The sequence below is a fragment of the Poromitra crassiceps genome, assembly GCF_964638095.1.
Source record: "Poromitra crassiceps genome assembly, chromosome: 5".
In the NCBI taxonomy this organism is placed as follows: Eukaryota; Metazoa; Chordata; class Actinopteri; order Beryciformes; family Melamphaidae; genus Poromitra; species Poromitra crassiceps.
In genome coordinates this window covers 31,193,231-31,207,954 of record NC_139642.1, presented here as the reverse complement: position 1 = coordinate 31,207,954, position 14,724 = coordinate 31,193,231, and positions in this window count along the sequence as shown.

Here is a 14,724-nt window from a genome sequence, read left to right as displayed (position 1 = left end):
CTTGATCTGCTTTGTACTGAATATGCAAAATTCTCTATATAAAATAATGTTCTAAATATCAGAATTGCTTGTTGTATTGGTTTTTTCATATATCTGGAAATAATTGGACACTGGAAAGGTATTAACATATGTCACACCTTCTGATTGGAGTGGGCTGTTTTTAATTAGGTTGAACGAGGTACAGACAAAACCTTTCCATCAAATGGTGACCCCGACGCGATGAAAATCCAGAGAAAAAAGTAAGCATTCTGATCAAGCATTTCAGGAAAACAGTGGTTTAACATCCCGGGAAAATATCAATAAAGGGTTTACGGATTACCTTTTTCATAAAAATATCTGCATTGGCTATTCTAAATTATTGTTACACTAACTGGATTCCACAAATGCTGTAATTTATCAATCAAATTTAGGAACCGGTACAAAGCTGGTCAGACACGTGTTTTGATATTTTGGAAAGATTTGTAAAGTGACCGAGCGCGTGTGAGGGTCGTAATTAACCCCAAGACCATTGCCCATGACCGAGCACGTGTGAGAGAAGTGATTAATCTCAAGACCATTGTCAGACCGAATGCATGTGAGGCGAATAGTACATTATTATTATGATAATACTAATTTTCCAAGACCATAGCAAAATGTGTTATTTATACAGAACCGGCGTGTTCTGGGGGAGTCCGTTTTGTACAGAGAGCATTAAGGCTCAGGTTTTTGCGTTTTATTGTAATATATCTCTGAAGGTTTTGCTATATTATGAATTGTGAAAAATCAGCTATAGAGAAGATCATAAAAGATTATTTTTTAATGGGGAAGAAATAACACAGAAATGTCTAATAATAGTAATATCAATATCCATATTTTGAGTTGAATTTTAGATTCTTCCAATTGATGTTGCTATGTAAATTAGACACAAAGGTTTATGCTATAAATTCAAACAACAAGGTGAATTTAATGCAAGATTAGGTCACGTTGGGTTAGTATTCCTTTGTATTATTGTGTTATACTGCTTTATGATCCATAACTTTGCTATAAGTTTGAGAAGAAGAGAGTGAATGTAAATGATCCTTAGATAATAGGGGAACATTTTCTATATAATATAAAGGGATAAATAGGTTGTATAATTAGTCACACTCCTTGATTTGTCAAGTGAGTGCTATTTGAAACAAAGTTTTCACTGTGCAGGGACGCCTGTCACAGTGAAACGGTAATATGTAAGAGTATAGTATATAAATAGAATCAACAGTATTTTGACGCTTATGAAAAAACTGTTTGTGGAAAAATACACCACAAGTTGATGCGCGCAGCTTCTAACCAAGGGTCCGGGTGCAGCCAAATGGCCGCGGGTGTGATGATGCTGGCACTTTTTGCTGTCTGAGTGGGCTCTGGAATGTGATAGGAGAAGCCTGTGAGTCTGTCTGGCGGAGTTGGGCTGCAGAGCGGAGAATTGTAGATAGCCTATGAGTTATTTTGCCGTCAAATTGGCGTAAGGTCCGCGCGACACTTCAAAATAATAGCGTATGCTTTTAACGTTAGATTTATTTAGAAATATAAATGGATCTTTTAAGAGAGTGGTGGATTCGTTAGAGGGTAAAGATATGGAATGGGATTAATGGCCTATGGCCTATAGATTATGCGAATAGATATAATAGGCGTCACATAGATAATATGTCCTCCCAACTAGTAGACATGATGTATGCGTGAGACGGGGTAGATTATAAGCATGACTGGCTCTTTACGCATTCAAAGAAATATAGCTCAGTTGGTAAAGCGCTCGGGTTTGAACCTGTGAAGTGTGCGGTTCCATAGTAGCCTAATGGAACAATGTCTGTATGTAGTAAACGATTGACTGTTAAATCAAAACAGACATCGACAACCTTTATTTAGTTTTTGTCTGTTTGTCAGTCTGTCTGTTTGGTTGTCTGTTATCTGTTGGTCGCTCGCAGTGCAAACTTCGCATGTCGTTGGGCAGAGAATGTGTTTGTGTGTGTGTTTGTGTGTGTGCCATGAAGGAAGCGGAGTTTCCGGCAGTTTCCAGCGGAGGGAGAGGATTGCGGACGTTGCGAAACTCTGAGAAAAACGGCGCTGGCTGGTCCGGCTCGGGGGGGCTCAGCTGTACGACAGGTAGACATGGTTTTCTTTCAGGGCTGGTACAGTACGGGCCAAGGAGGGTCTGACAGCGAGCAGAGCACCAGACGCGACTTGCATCGGGCGGTGGCGAGCCAGCAGCTACCGGAATGGCCAGAAGGGTGTCGCGCGTTACTTTTGTCTGTTAAAATGAAGTTGGTAATGTACAGTTTGATCCAAGGGGGAACAAACCCTTTCAGAGGAACTTGTAACACCAAACTGTCTGTTTTGCTGCAGCTCGCAGTGCTGCTTTGTCCAGGACCTTGCTTCCTGGATCTGTTGAGAGGTGGAGGGGGGCTGCTCCGTGCAGCCCCAGTCGGGAGCTCCGTTCTGTTCAAGGTCTATATGATAAGTGAACTGGGCATGCGCGAAGATTGGGCGTGCCTAAAAAACTCAGCATGTCCAAGAATGTTGTCCCTTGAGAAGGTCAAAGAGGGCAGCCCTTTCCTAAGGGTGGGGCTGCACGAGTGGGGTAGGCTCCTTGAGCAAGGCATTACATCAGGGCAGCGTTGCTGTAAGTGGCTGATTATGTAGGCTATAACTTCCATGTTTGAGTTGATTTGAGTGTGATAATTTGAGATAGATAGGATTTTATGATACTGCATGAGTGATGGGTAGATGCCGGTAGTGAAATTTGATGTTGTGAATGCATTTAGTGGTGAAAGGAGACAGATAGGATTTGAGTGGGTTGGTATGTGTGATGAAGTTTGTGGAATGTGGGTTTTTATGTGGATGATTGGGAATACAATGCTGATAGTATGGGGCGTGAACGTTCATTGATTCTATGGAGAATGAAAGCATTGATTATAATATTTAGATTGGCGAAATGGTGCTGTGTTTTGTCGGTGTGGTTGTGATATGTGAAATGATGTCTGTTCAGTTTTGGAACATTCTTGATGACATCATTTGTGGTAGGGGTAGCCTACTGGAGTTTCAGTGTGGATCGATTGGCGGGGAGGGTTCATTAATGATTACTCGTTTGAGGTGTCAATTGATCTGACCATATTGATAGTTGTGTGATTAATTTAGACCAAAGGGGGGTCCCCATACATTGTGGAATGCATGGTGAATGAATGCGGAGAATATAGAATGGACCCAGATGGAAGGTTAAATCTCAGCAAAAAACACACTGACTCAGATATAATAAATTATGAAAAATAAAATAGATTGGACTTGAAAGTACAGAAGTGGGGAACACTGAACACTGCACATTATATAGTAATACGTACTGAATAGGAAGTTTGCAGTGACACATAAAAGAACAATGAGTATATGATGAGTTTGTTTAGTTGACAACTTTGCATAAATGAAGGGTTTCTTGATTAACTTGAAAATTCTCTCTGTCGTCTCTATAGAAGAACTAGCTCAGACCCAGGTAAGATACATCAACATTTTTCCGTTTGAGAAAAGCTACACATAGCGAAATTTACACTTAAGTACGCAGGAGAGGTTTTCAAAAGTATCTATAAATAAGTCAATGGCCTCCTCTGAGGACGAGATTATACTTGAGTTTGCATTTAGAGTATTGTTGTTTTGCCTCAGTCTGGGGACTGACCCACCCCAATAAGCTAGCTCTTAAAGCAGTTGTTTTTTTGGGAATTCATCCAACCCACTCAAGACATGTACACGAAATCTGTAAACTTGAAAGGCAGACTCAAGGAGCCATCTTGTTTATGAGGTGCATTGCAAACAAATTATAAAGTAAACAATTGGATATATACTCACAGAGTATCTCAAACATTATCTGCCGTACGTGCGTACTTGTTGTACTAATAAGAATACAAGAAATTATTTTGTTTAAAATACAGGCACATTGTGAAATCAAATGTTTGCAGCACAGGTCCAATCTTGAGTATGTGGGTTTCATTTTTGCATAGTGCGATCTAAGCAAATAGTCTTATGCACTTATTTGGGTGCAAATTGGGACAAGGGGGCAACCATTATTATGACGAATTTGGAAATGAATACATGCACTAATGGGGTTAAGTTGTGTTTGTGCTGAGGTTTAATGTTGTCTAAGTGGGTTCCAGGAAAGATATGGGAACAGTTATGTTACTGAATGAACTGAATGTTGTCGTTAGGGGGGTTTCAACTGGGGGTTATGTTAGATTCAATAAGGAGCCAAGATGAAGAGCCAAGTTGAAGAATATGTTTAAAATAACTCAAATCACAGTGCTAATATAATATGCTATGTTTCAGGAAAAATGCAATTGTCCGATGCTGCCATGAGACGAGATCAATAAGTAGGTGGTTTCACACCTCTATTGGAGGAGTGAAAAGGGGGATTGATAGATTTCTCTCCCCAATCTATGGTATTTTGATCAAACATTTCTCCATAGGCCCAGTTTGGACTCAACAGGAGGCAGATACTTCAGCATGGCGGCCCTGCATGCTGATATGAAAATATGCAATTACAGAGATGATCTTGTCATTTGTTAATTCAAATATATCTTTGATTCCTGAAGTACACTTGTAGGTCATCGGGTGAGCTGCTGAGGAACCTTTAAACTTTAAGATAAACGTCTCTCCTTCCTGCCAGGAGATATGGTGGCTTTGGGGATTAACCATTAGAAGGTTTAGTGCTGTTTATGGCCGGTCTGGGAAAACATTACACAGGATCTTCTTGGCCGACTGGTTAGTGGACGAGGTGGCCGAGTGGATAAAGCTGCACAAGGACGGTCATTTAGGATAGGGTCGGGGCAGAGGTCACAGAGATCGGCCATATAAGGACAGCACTGTGTATTTTGATGCTTTTACTATGTGTTGATTTTAGAAGAGAGGACAGGCTCAAAGGACAAGAGCAGAGCAGAGAAGAGGGCCACGGGTTCAAATAGGCTTTTTTGGGTCTCAGGGAAAATAGAGGTTCAATAGAATGTGAAATGGTAATAAAGAGATGATTGGATATCTGATATGAAATAAAGTTTAAAAGCATACATTAGATGCGCTGATTTTTCCCCAGAGAAGAGAAGATATGCACAAAGACACAGCACATTGCAAGAGGAACCATGGTTGGAATCTCAGACGGCCCGGCTGGGATGTAAATGGGTTATCTGATGAGAATAGAGTGTGTTTAGAACAGTAATGGAATGGTTGTCTGATGTTGTATTTCTGTGTTTTGAATAACTTCAAACTTGCATTACTTGCTACACAATAAGGGAGCTATATAATATCTAGATAAATAATAGCCTATTGTTATTATTGCAACCAAATGGAAAATAAAGGTATAGTCAAATTAGTTGATAAGTGGTAATTGATAAGAGTTTCTCATCCGGTTTAAACAGGGTGAGTTTTTCTCTGTTTTGATTGAAGAATACGCTCTTATTCTGGTTACATCCTTAGGGTGGTTACAGACCGAGAGACAGTAAGTCTGAACTGTATGATTGTTTTTCCAGTTTAGACTGGGATTAGCCCAAATATAGCTGAATTCGATCTTATCCAGAATATAGTTTAAGTTTATCTAGTCTAACAATAACCTTACATAATGTTCTAAACTAGGACTTTAATAGGTAAATAGCTAAATTAGCTGACCAAACCATAGGAGTTCAAAATAGGAATTTAAAGTAAATATATTGACAGTTGCTTTGGTAGATAGGAACCAATAGATAACTATTTCAAGGGAGGGTTAGTGTGTGACCTCCAGTGGAAGCCAGGTCACAGGATGTGGACAGAGAGGGGGAGAAAAACACGCCTGTCAAGTAGGTGACCACCAATACCAGCCCAAGCAGTGAAGGATGTCCCCAGATGGAGGAGGAAACCTGCGGGGAGAGACCAGCCCACAAGAAAATGCAGTTTAAAAGTCCACGCAAAATATTAGAAGAGGTCGGTTTACAAGGGTCTTTTTCTTGACCTGCTTCATATCAGCTGTGAGGGAAAGATCACTGCAAATCCACCTCGGAGATCTCTGAATGGGGTAATATAAATACTTGATCTGCTTTGTACTGAATATGCAAAATTCTCTATATAAAATAATGTTCTAAATATCAGAATTGCTTGTTGTATTGGTTTTTTCATATATCTGGAAATAATTGGACACTGGAAAGGTATTAACATATGTCACACCTTCTGATTGGAGTGGGCTGTTTTTAATTAGGTTGAACGAGGTACAGACAAAACCTTTCCATCACTGTAAGAGGGGAGGTCAGCTGCCTCCTGTACTAGTTATATTGGTCAGGGCTGGGGCTGTAGGAGTGTCAACTGGCCGCCGCTCTCCAGCCGATCCTCAGCAGCGGTACACTGCCGTATGCTGTCCACAAACTTTCCTGAGTCATCACTGACTTTGTCCAGCGCCGCCGACGAAGCCGTGATTGAGTAGCCTATTTTTTTTTTTTTACCATATACAGTATATGTTTTATGTCTGTGTTTGGGTCCTGTCTTTGTTTATTTGTTAGCTTATAGGTTTTAGATAATATAGTGACTTTTGTATTGCCCTTCGGTTTCCTGTGTGGGATCATTACAGCCTCTTTGACATTGGACAGGCTCACAACATATGTTGTTGTGTTTCTGACTTGGATTGTGGTTGTTTCCACAATCTTTCCAAATCCTTACTACTGTACTGTACAGCCACCCTAGTGATGTCATCAAGGAGCGCAATAGTTGGCAAAAAGGTGAAATGTTCATCCTTCTAGCAAATCTAGGTAAATTTCAGACTTGAAAGCAGTGTCCTGGCTTTTCTGAGGTGACATGCAAATTAACTAGATTCATATGATCAAATGTTTCCTGTCCTCTTTAAGAGTCAAATGCTTACCAGTATTATTAAAAATGAATAACATCTTTGGGATAAGCAAACCTTCAGCAGGTGTGACTGACAGACCCCTCCCACCCACCAGTTTTCAGTTATTTAGGGTTTTGCTCCCTGTTGATACTAAGAAGCGATTGATATTTCATTCATATCATTTATTAGATAAATATGCTTTGTTGAAAGTGTAGAATGTAGTTTCTACATGGATCTCCCGTTTCAAGTGAATGCCTGTGACAGCCTGCTATTAAAAATCGATGGTTAAAAAAGTAACTAATACACTGAATAGTTTTTTAGAAGAGTACTTTTTACTTTTACTTAAGTATATTTTTAACACCAGTACTTTTACTTGTAATTGAGTAATATTTCAGTAAGGTAACAGTACTTCTACTTGAGTACAAACTTTCAGTACTTCTTCCACCACTGCATATATGATTACATGTATGAGAATATCCGCATATGTTAACTGATTATATGAGCCTATATGTTTAATGCTTATACAAACACATATTTTGATATGGAAGATAATAACATATATGTGTGTTGCTTGTATTTGCATATATGCGGAAATATGTAGAAATATTCTTATATGTTAATTGCTTATATGTACATATATCTAAACATATGCGAGAATAACCCTGTCCATTACTTGTATGAACATATATGATCACATGTATGAGAATACTCATATATGTTAATTGCTTATATACGATACGATACGATACGATACAACTTTATTGTCAGCTTACACTGAAATTTGTTTTGCCTCCATGGCATAACCGTTCACAATACAGACAGGACAAAACTAGTTACAGACAAAACATTGCAGCAAAAAGCAACAAACATATCCTCTGAATTATCGATGTTGGTTTAGAAGCAGGACAGACTGATGTACAAAAGAGTTCTTTAATCTGTTTTTCTTAAATTTAGGGACCCTGAACCGCCTCATGGATGGCAACAGTTGATATTCTCCATTTAAAACATGTAAGGGGTCCGAGCATATATGTCAATTTATATTTGGATCACATATGATCCTCACATATATATGCATATACTGTATCTCAGATGGGTTTGTATGCAAAGTGCATACATGTACATGTATGGTGACATATATGTGGACCTTGTGTCGGATGTATGTCCATATATGACATATATTACCTTTCCGTATGGGGTACTCTGCGTTCATTTTGTGCGTTTTCTGTCCGTCATCTGAAAGCTTACGGATACGCATGAAACAGAGCAAAACCACACACAAACTCATACATTTGACTCTCTACTGCTCACTGGTGGATGTATTGCTTAACATGATACCAACGTGAAAGACACATGGAAGTATGTGGGCAGTGACGATTACACCGTTTGAAATGGACACATTTCTTTTCGGAGTATAAATGAGCCTTAAATCATTGAGTGCCAGCCACTTTTGGAAAACCGATGCTCCCAGTGCCAGAGTTTCAGAGCGTTTTCAGTGATTTCTCGAGGCCCACAGAATATTGTGTGATATTACTATGTAAACACCGAACACGCCCAAAGAACGATGAGACTCTCTTCTATCATCAGCAAAAAAAAGTTTATTGATATCATTTTCCGTTCTTTAGTTATGAGCCGGAGAAGATAGGTTGATTTCACCAAAAAGAGACGTTTCAAACTAGAAGCTGAGATAATTAGCCTTTTGTGAAATGAAGCATTTCAAGCACATGACTGACTCTGAAGCTAATATTTTCTGATGTAGTCACACCTCAAAAATAATTTCCTTCAATAAAACAGTGAAAACAAAGGAATTTTGTTTGGCAAAATAATTTTTTTTAGCTGCAACCAGCAGCGCTGGCCCCTGCGTGCGCTGCTGGTTGCAGCTTCTTGCTGGTCTTGATTTACTGCTGGTGGGCATCAGATATTCTAGCTTGTGTTTGCCAATCCTGTCCTGCTGTCTGGGTCTGTCTGGGTCAGTGTTGTATGCTGCCCTGCGTGCCCCACCCCGCTCAACTGCAAACCCCACCTCCGTGGGAGTGTCTCTGGTGGCTCTCTGCTGCGTTTGCTCTGTACTGAAAAGTGCGCTACATCCAGCTTTTTTACAGCGTTCCGCGTGTATTTGTCACCGGCTCCCATCGCTTCCAGTTGAGAATAATAACAACTCCACAACTAATCATGCGGATGGGCTATCGCAGCGGACACGGAGGGGCTCAATTGTGGCAGCAGATTGGCTGCTGCAGGCACAGCTAACGTTATGCTTCATGCATATCGATGCATACCGATGCGATTTCCGTTTCTCCATGACTTCTTCTCTGTTTTTTCCTCGCCTTTCTGTAATCTGGAGAGCACTGTCGCCACCTAATGGATCCGTAAAATAGCTTTTACACATTCAACATCCACCATACTTTCACAGGAGATGGATCAGGCTTTGATCCACGTCCCACCGTCAAAAAACGCAATTGACGACTTTAGTCGTCATTGGCACTCAACGTTACTATTTGAATTGACGACTATAGTCGTCATTGGCACTCAATGAGTTAACATTAATATAGGGCATAACACAACATTTTTGTTTGAAATCCTCTTTAAAGTGCTGTCCCGGTGGCATGTAGGCGTAGTCCTTTCCGTGGCCGACCCGGGTTTGAATCCGACCTGTGGCCCTCTTTATGCGAAGCGCAGCGATTCAACGTAATATTTGTGTCTGGGGAGAGACTAACCCTGACCCATCTTTAAGTCCAGTGAAGTGTGCAGCGGAGATAATGGTTGTTTGCAGTGAATGCATTTGCAAAAGATATGTAGGCCTAACCTATGGGCCTGTATTTCGTTGTAAAAAAAGATGTTTTGAATGATCTCTCCTGTGTCAATAAAGTCTGTTTTTCCCCGTTCTCACCTCCCTGCCTCAAATCATTGGAAATGTTTAGAACATTGGAACAATCATAGTCTACCAGCCAACACTGGAATTTATTTATTTTTAATCTCTGTGATCAATTAGGCTATTAAAATCCATGTGGTCATGAATAGCCTATCAAAGTGAAAATGATTAGGTGAAAGTTGTAGGCGTAATTATGATCTACAATAAGAAGAAATATTAAAAGATAAAATGCTTATATGATATAAATACATAAATATATAGGCCCAATAAGAGGCATAAGAGAAATGAATCCTTAATAGGCTATATTCCTTTCATTGTTCTACCTTTCCTGTCTTCTGGGACTTGTAGGGAGATGCTGCTTTATCCTCAAAAATGCATGAGAATGTCAATCTAATAAAAAGAAGAAAGAAATCTACAATAGGCTATCAAATAACATGTCGGTGATGTCAGGTGTCGGACGCGATCATGCAATGGTGCCAAAATGCGATATTCACACTTCAAGTTGTACTCTTTGATTGAATGGTGATAACATAATTAACACACATAATTAGCGAGCAGATGGCAGCGATTACAGATCATTTTTATGACAGAGATCGGTTAAGAATTAAGTAGAGAATCCATGGTGACAGGCAGGTTGCCCGCATCTGCGCATTTAGCACAGCGGCGAGAGGAGCGGAGGAGATCGAGGCACGTACGCCTCGGCGCTGGTGACTGAGAAGTGAATACAGTGTTAATACATGATGTTTCAGGTGCAATGTTATAATACACATGACATTCTGATTGTCACACCAAATCCCCCTTTTTTCCCTCATCTCCAAATCTGACCACTTTCTTTTATTTTTTCCTCTGTCACGCTCAGTGCATTCACTGCAGCCAACAACATGTTGCCACTCTACATTTTCTTTTGAAGTGATAATCATGGGCTTGTTTATATGCACTGTGTTGTATGCTCACGCAGTAACTATTAATCAATATCAAAGAACGAGACAGAGAGAGTTGTATCAACGATAGCTTCACTTTACTTATTACTTCTCTGCTTTTACAACATATTATGCAGTACTACACACAGTCAGGTAAACAGTGCCCTCTAGCGAGATGGAGTGATAGAACACACTACTGAGGACACAACATATTCCCCTCTTGTTTAAGAAGCTTACTGGGTAACATAAAAGTGCACAGTGTTTTAAGTCTAATAACACCTCAACTGTAAGTAATGTAAACATCAAAAATCTTCTTATCTTGCATAGCAGTAGCACAACTTTTCCAATAACACTGTGACTATACTTATAACAAATAGCCTTACTGAACAGTTTTGATAGCAGCATGAACTACTATTTCAAACACACCGTTTAACTTAGCTGGAGACAATGCGAGTTAGACATTTTAGCATCTGAGTGGTAGACATTTTAGCATCTGAATATATTTTTTTTCCCCAACAACAGATACCTCTGCCAACTTGTAATTACTTTTCACAATGTTGATTTCTTTTTCTTTTTTTTTTCTTTTTTTTTCACATTGTCATCCCCTGTTTTTCTCTTTTCTTTTTTTTTTTTCCCCCAAAGGCCATAAGTGAACGATTAGTGTTCATAATCGTCAAGCCATGCAGGCTTCTTTCTGACCCGAGCAGGTCTTTGTATGTCCTCATCCGGTGGTTGTACAGACCCTGGCTCAGGCACTGCGGCAGCAGCGCCTGTGGTGATGTCTGTAGGGCTTTCTGGGACCAGAGAGAGGTGTGTGGCGTTCCATGTACGCCCATCCTCCAGGACGTAAGCACTTGAGCCCGCCTTCCGTATCACCCTGGCAGGTGCGTGGAACTTTGACAGTCCTTTTTTCACGTGGAAGGGCTTCCTCACTCTGACCAGGCTTCCCTCTTTGATCCTTGGCACTCGTGCCCCTCTCCTCACATCCGTGTAGGCTTTGGATGCGTTCTGTTTGGAGACGACACGACTGCGGAGCTGCTTCTCCGGCAGTGGGGTGCATTTCCTCGCTGGGCCAATGTCCACTTTGGTGCGCATCTTCCTGTTGAACATGAGCTCATATGGTGACACTCCTGTGGTGCTGTGTTGGGTTGCACGGTATGAGAGCAGGAACTCCTGTATGAATGGTTTCCATGGTTTTCTCCCCTGCTCGGCTGTGAGGAGTGCCTCCTTGAGAACGCGGTTCCAGCGCTCTATGGCTCCGTTTGCTTGTGGATAATACAAAGACACTCTCCTGTGTGTGATGTCTCTCACTGCAAGGAAATCCGCAAACTCACTTGAAGTGAACTGTGTGCCGTTATCACTGATGAGTTCAGTAGGGTTGCCAAGCCGGGAAAACACTGTAGACAGGAAGTTGGTGATCGCCGCCGTTGTGATAGAGGAAGTAAAGGCGATCTCCGGCCACTTGGTGTAGTAATCGATCATTGTCACAGCATAGCGGCAGTCCGAGTTTGCTGACTCGAACGGTCCGACGATATCGATTCCCACTTTCTGCCATGGGCCATCTGGCAGGGGAACCGGCTGGAGTGGTGCTGCATGCGTCTTGGCACTTTTATCATTCATCTGGCACGTAGCACATGCACTGATGCTCTCCTGAACACAGATGTCCATGCTTGGCCACCAGTATAAGTCTCGCAATCTCTGCTTAGTGCGAACAACACCTTGGTGGGTCTCATGTGCCAAGTCCACAAGCTGCTTCCTTAGGCCCACAGGGACTAGCCGTCGGTGAGGGCCCCTGTATATTGTCGCATCTTGGGCTGACAGTTCCTCTCTGATAGCAAAGTATGGCTTGAGCATTGCAGGTAGGGACTTTGCTGTTTTAGGCCATCCCTTTTCCATCTGCTCTCTCAGGGCAGCAAGCTCTGGGCACGCCTCACATGCTGCAGCGAAGTCCTTCACTGAAAGAGCTTTCAGTTCTGTATCCAACAGAGCTACGAGTTCAGGCTCTGTCACTGGCTCTGCATTCTCTTCTGATGGGAGAGGCAACCTGGAGAGGCAGTCAGCAGCATGGTTTTGTGAACCAGGACGGTACACCACGTCATATGTGAAGCACAGGAGTCTGGCTGACCACCGTGCGATACGCATCCCTGCGCGTCCGAGGCCTTTTGTGGCTAACAGCGTGGTCAGGGCCTGGTGGTCTGTGCGCAGTGTGAATCTAGTCCCCCATAAGAAGGTTCTCCACTTTTCAGCTGCCCACACACAGGCCAATGCCTCCTTCTCCACAACAGAGTATTTCCGTTCAGCAGGTGTCAGTGAACGTGAAGCAAATGCAACCGTGCGCTCCGTCTGATCAGGGTGCATTTGTGTCAGTATGGCCCCCAGACCGTAGTCTGACGCGTCTGTAGACACGAAGGTGAGAAGGCTGGGGTCGAAGACGGACAGCGCTGGGCTGTTTACGATGCTGGCCTTGACTGCTTCAAAGCTCCTCTGTGCTGCTTCAGTCCACTCAATTGATTCTGGGTCATCAGTGTCACGCAGGCATTCTCTCATAGGCTCCACCAGAGATGCATAGTTTTCCACAAACTTTGCATACCACCCTGTGAGCCCCAGGAATGAGCGTAGCATGATGGCGTCGCTGGGCGCCGGAGCTTCTGTAATAGCTGTGAGGTGATCCTCATTTGGCAGCAGACCCTGGGCTGAGATGATGTGCCCGAGGAACTGTAGGCTAGTCCGGTTGAAGTGGCACTTCTCATCATTTAGCTGGAGGCCGGCTTCCTTGAGCGCGGCGAGCACTGCCTGCAGATTGCGGTCATGCTCCTCCTGGTCCCTGCCATAAACGATCACGTCATCTAGATAGTTCTGGACCCCCTTGAGATCTTTCAGCACCAGACACATGAGTTTAGAGAACGCAGCTGGGGCTGAGCACAGTCCGTATGGCACACGGCAGTACCTGAAAAGTCCTTTGTGTGTTATGAATGCTGTCATGTCCCGGCTTTCTTCTGCCAGTAACACCTGGTGATAAGCATTCGCCAAATCAATGGTTGAGAAAACAGTGGCTCCACTCATTTCAGAGAAAAGGTCATCCATATGTGGAAGTGGGTGGCTGTCCATCACTACCGCTTTGTTTGGTTCTCGTAAATCCACACACATTCTTGGTTTGCCATTCTTTCGCTGTGTGACCACAATGGGTGATACCCATGGGGATGCATCAATCCTCTCAATCACCTCCATTTTGAGCAGCCTCTCCAGCTCAACAGAAACAGCGAGCTTGACGGAGAGCGGGAGCCTCCGTAGCTTTTGTTGAACAGGCTGAACACCTTCCCTGACTTTCACGCGGTGAATGAAACCTTTTGCAAGACCCATTTTCTCCCCCGTCGCTGGTCCGGCTTTGACCTCTTTAATCTCTGCTGCTGGGACTGCATGTGTGGAAACTGCAGGTGGGGAAGCTGAAGGTGAGCGCACTCTGTTGCTTTCAATGATGAGTTGCAGTGCCTTGACCAAATCCAGTCCTAGCAAAGCTGTGCCTGTCTTCACAACATACAGCATAGCTTGCACTGTAGTGTGTGCATGCTGCACCTTGGCTGACAGACAGCCTAGCACTGGGACTTCAGCTCTGGTATATGTCACTAACCTTGATGGTGGTTCAGCCAACGGCACATCACTGAAGCGCTCCCTGTAGATGTACTCAGGAATGATGGACACCATTGAGCCTGTATCCACCACTAGTTCCACAGGGCATGAAGTTGTATTCACCTTTATGGTGACTGGGCATTTAATTTTATTCTCTAATTGTCCATCTTGTAATATGAACACTGTATTCATCTCCAGAACAACCACTTCTCCAACTTTGGCCGTGCTTGTCTTCGACTTGCATACACGGGCGAAGTGTCCCATCTTGTTGCAGTTTCGGCAAGTCACTTTACGTGCAGGGCAGTCTGGAGCATTTGCAAGATGAGCCGATGATCCACATCTATAACAGCCCAGATCCTGTTTTGGTGCTGCTGCAGGCTCAGTGTAGCTCCTTGCTCTGGCTTTGAATGGTTTGAATGGACGTTTGGGTTTCTCTCTCACCATGTGCACGGGAGCCTCCATAGCAAGAGACTGCGCATGTC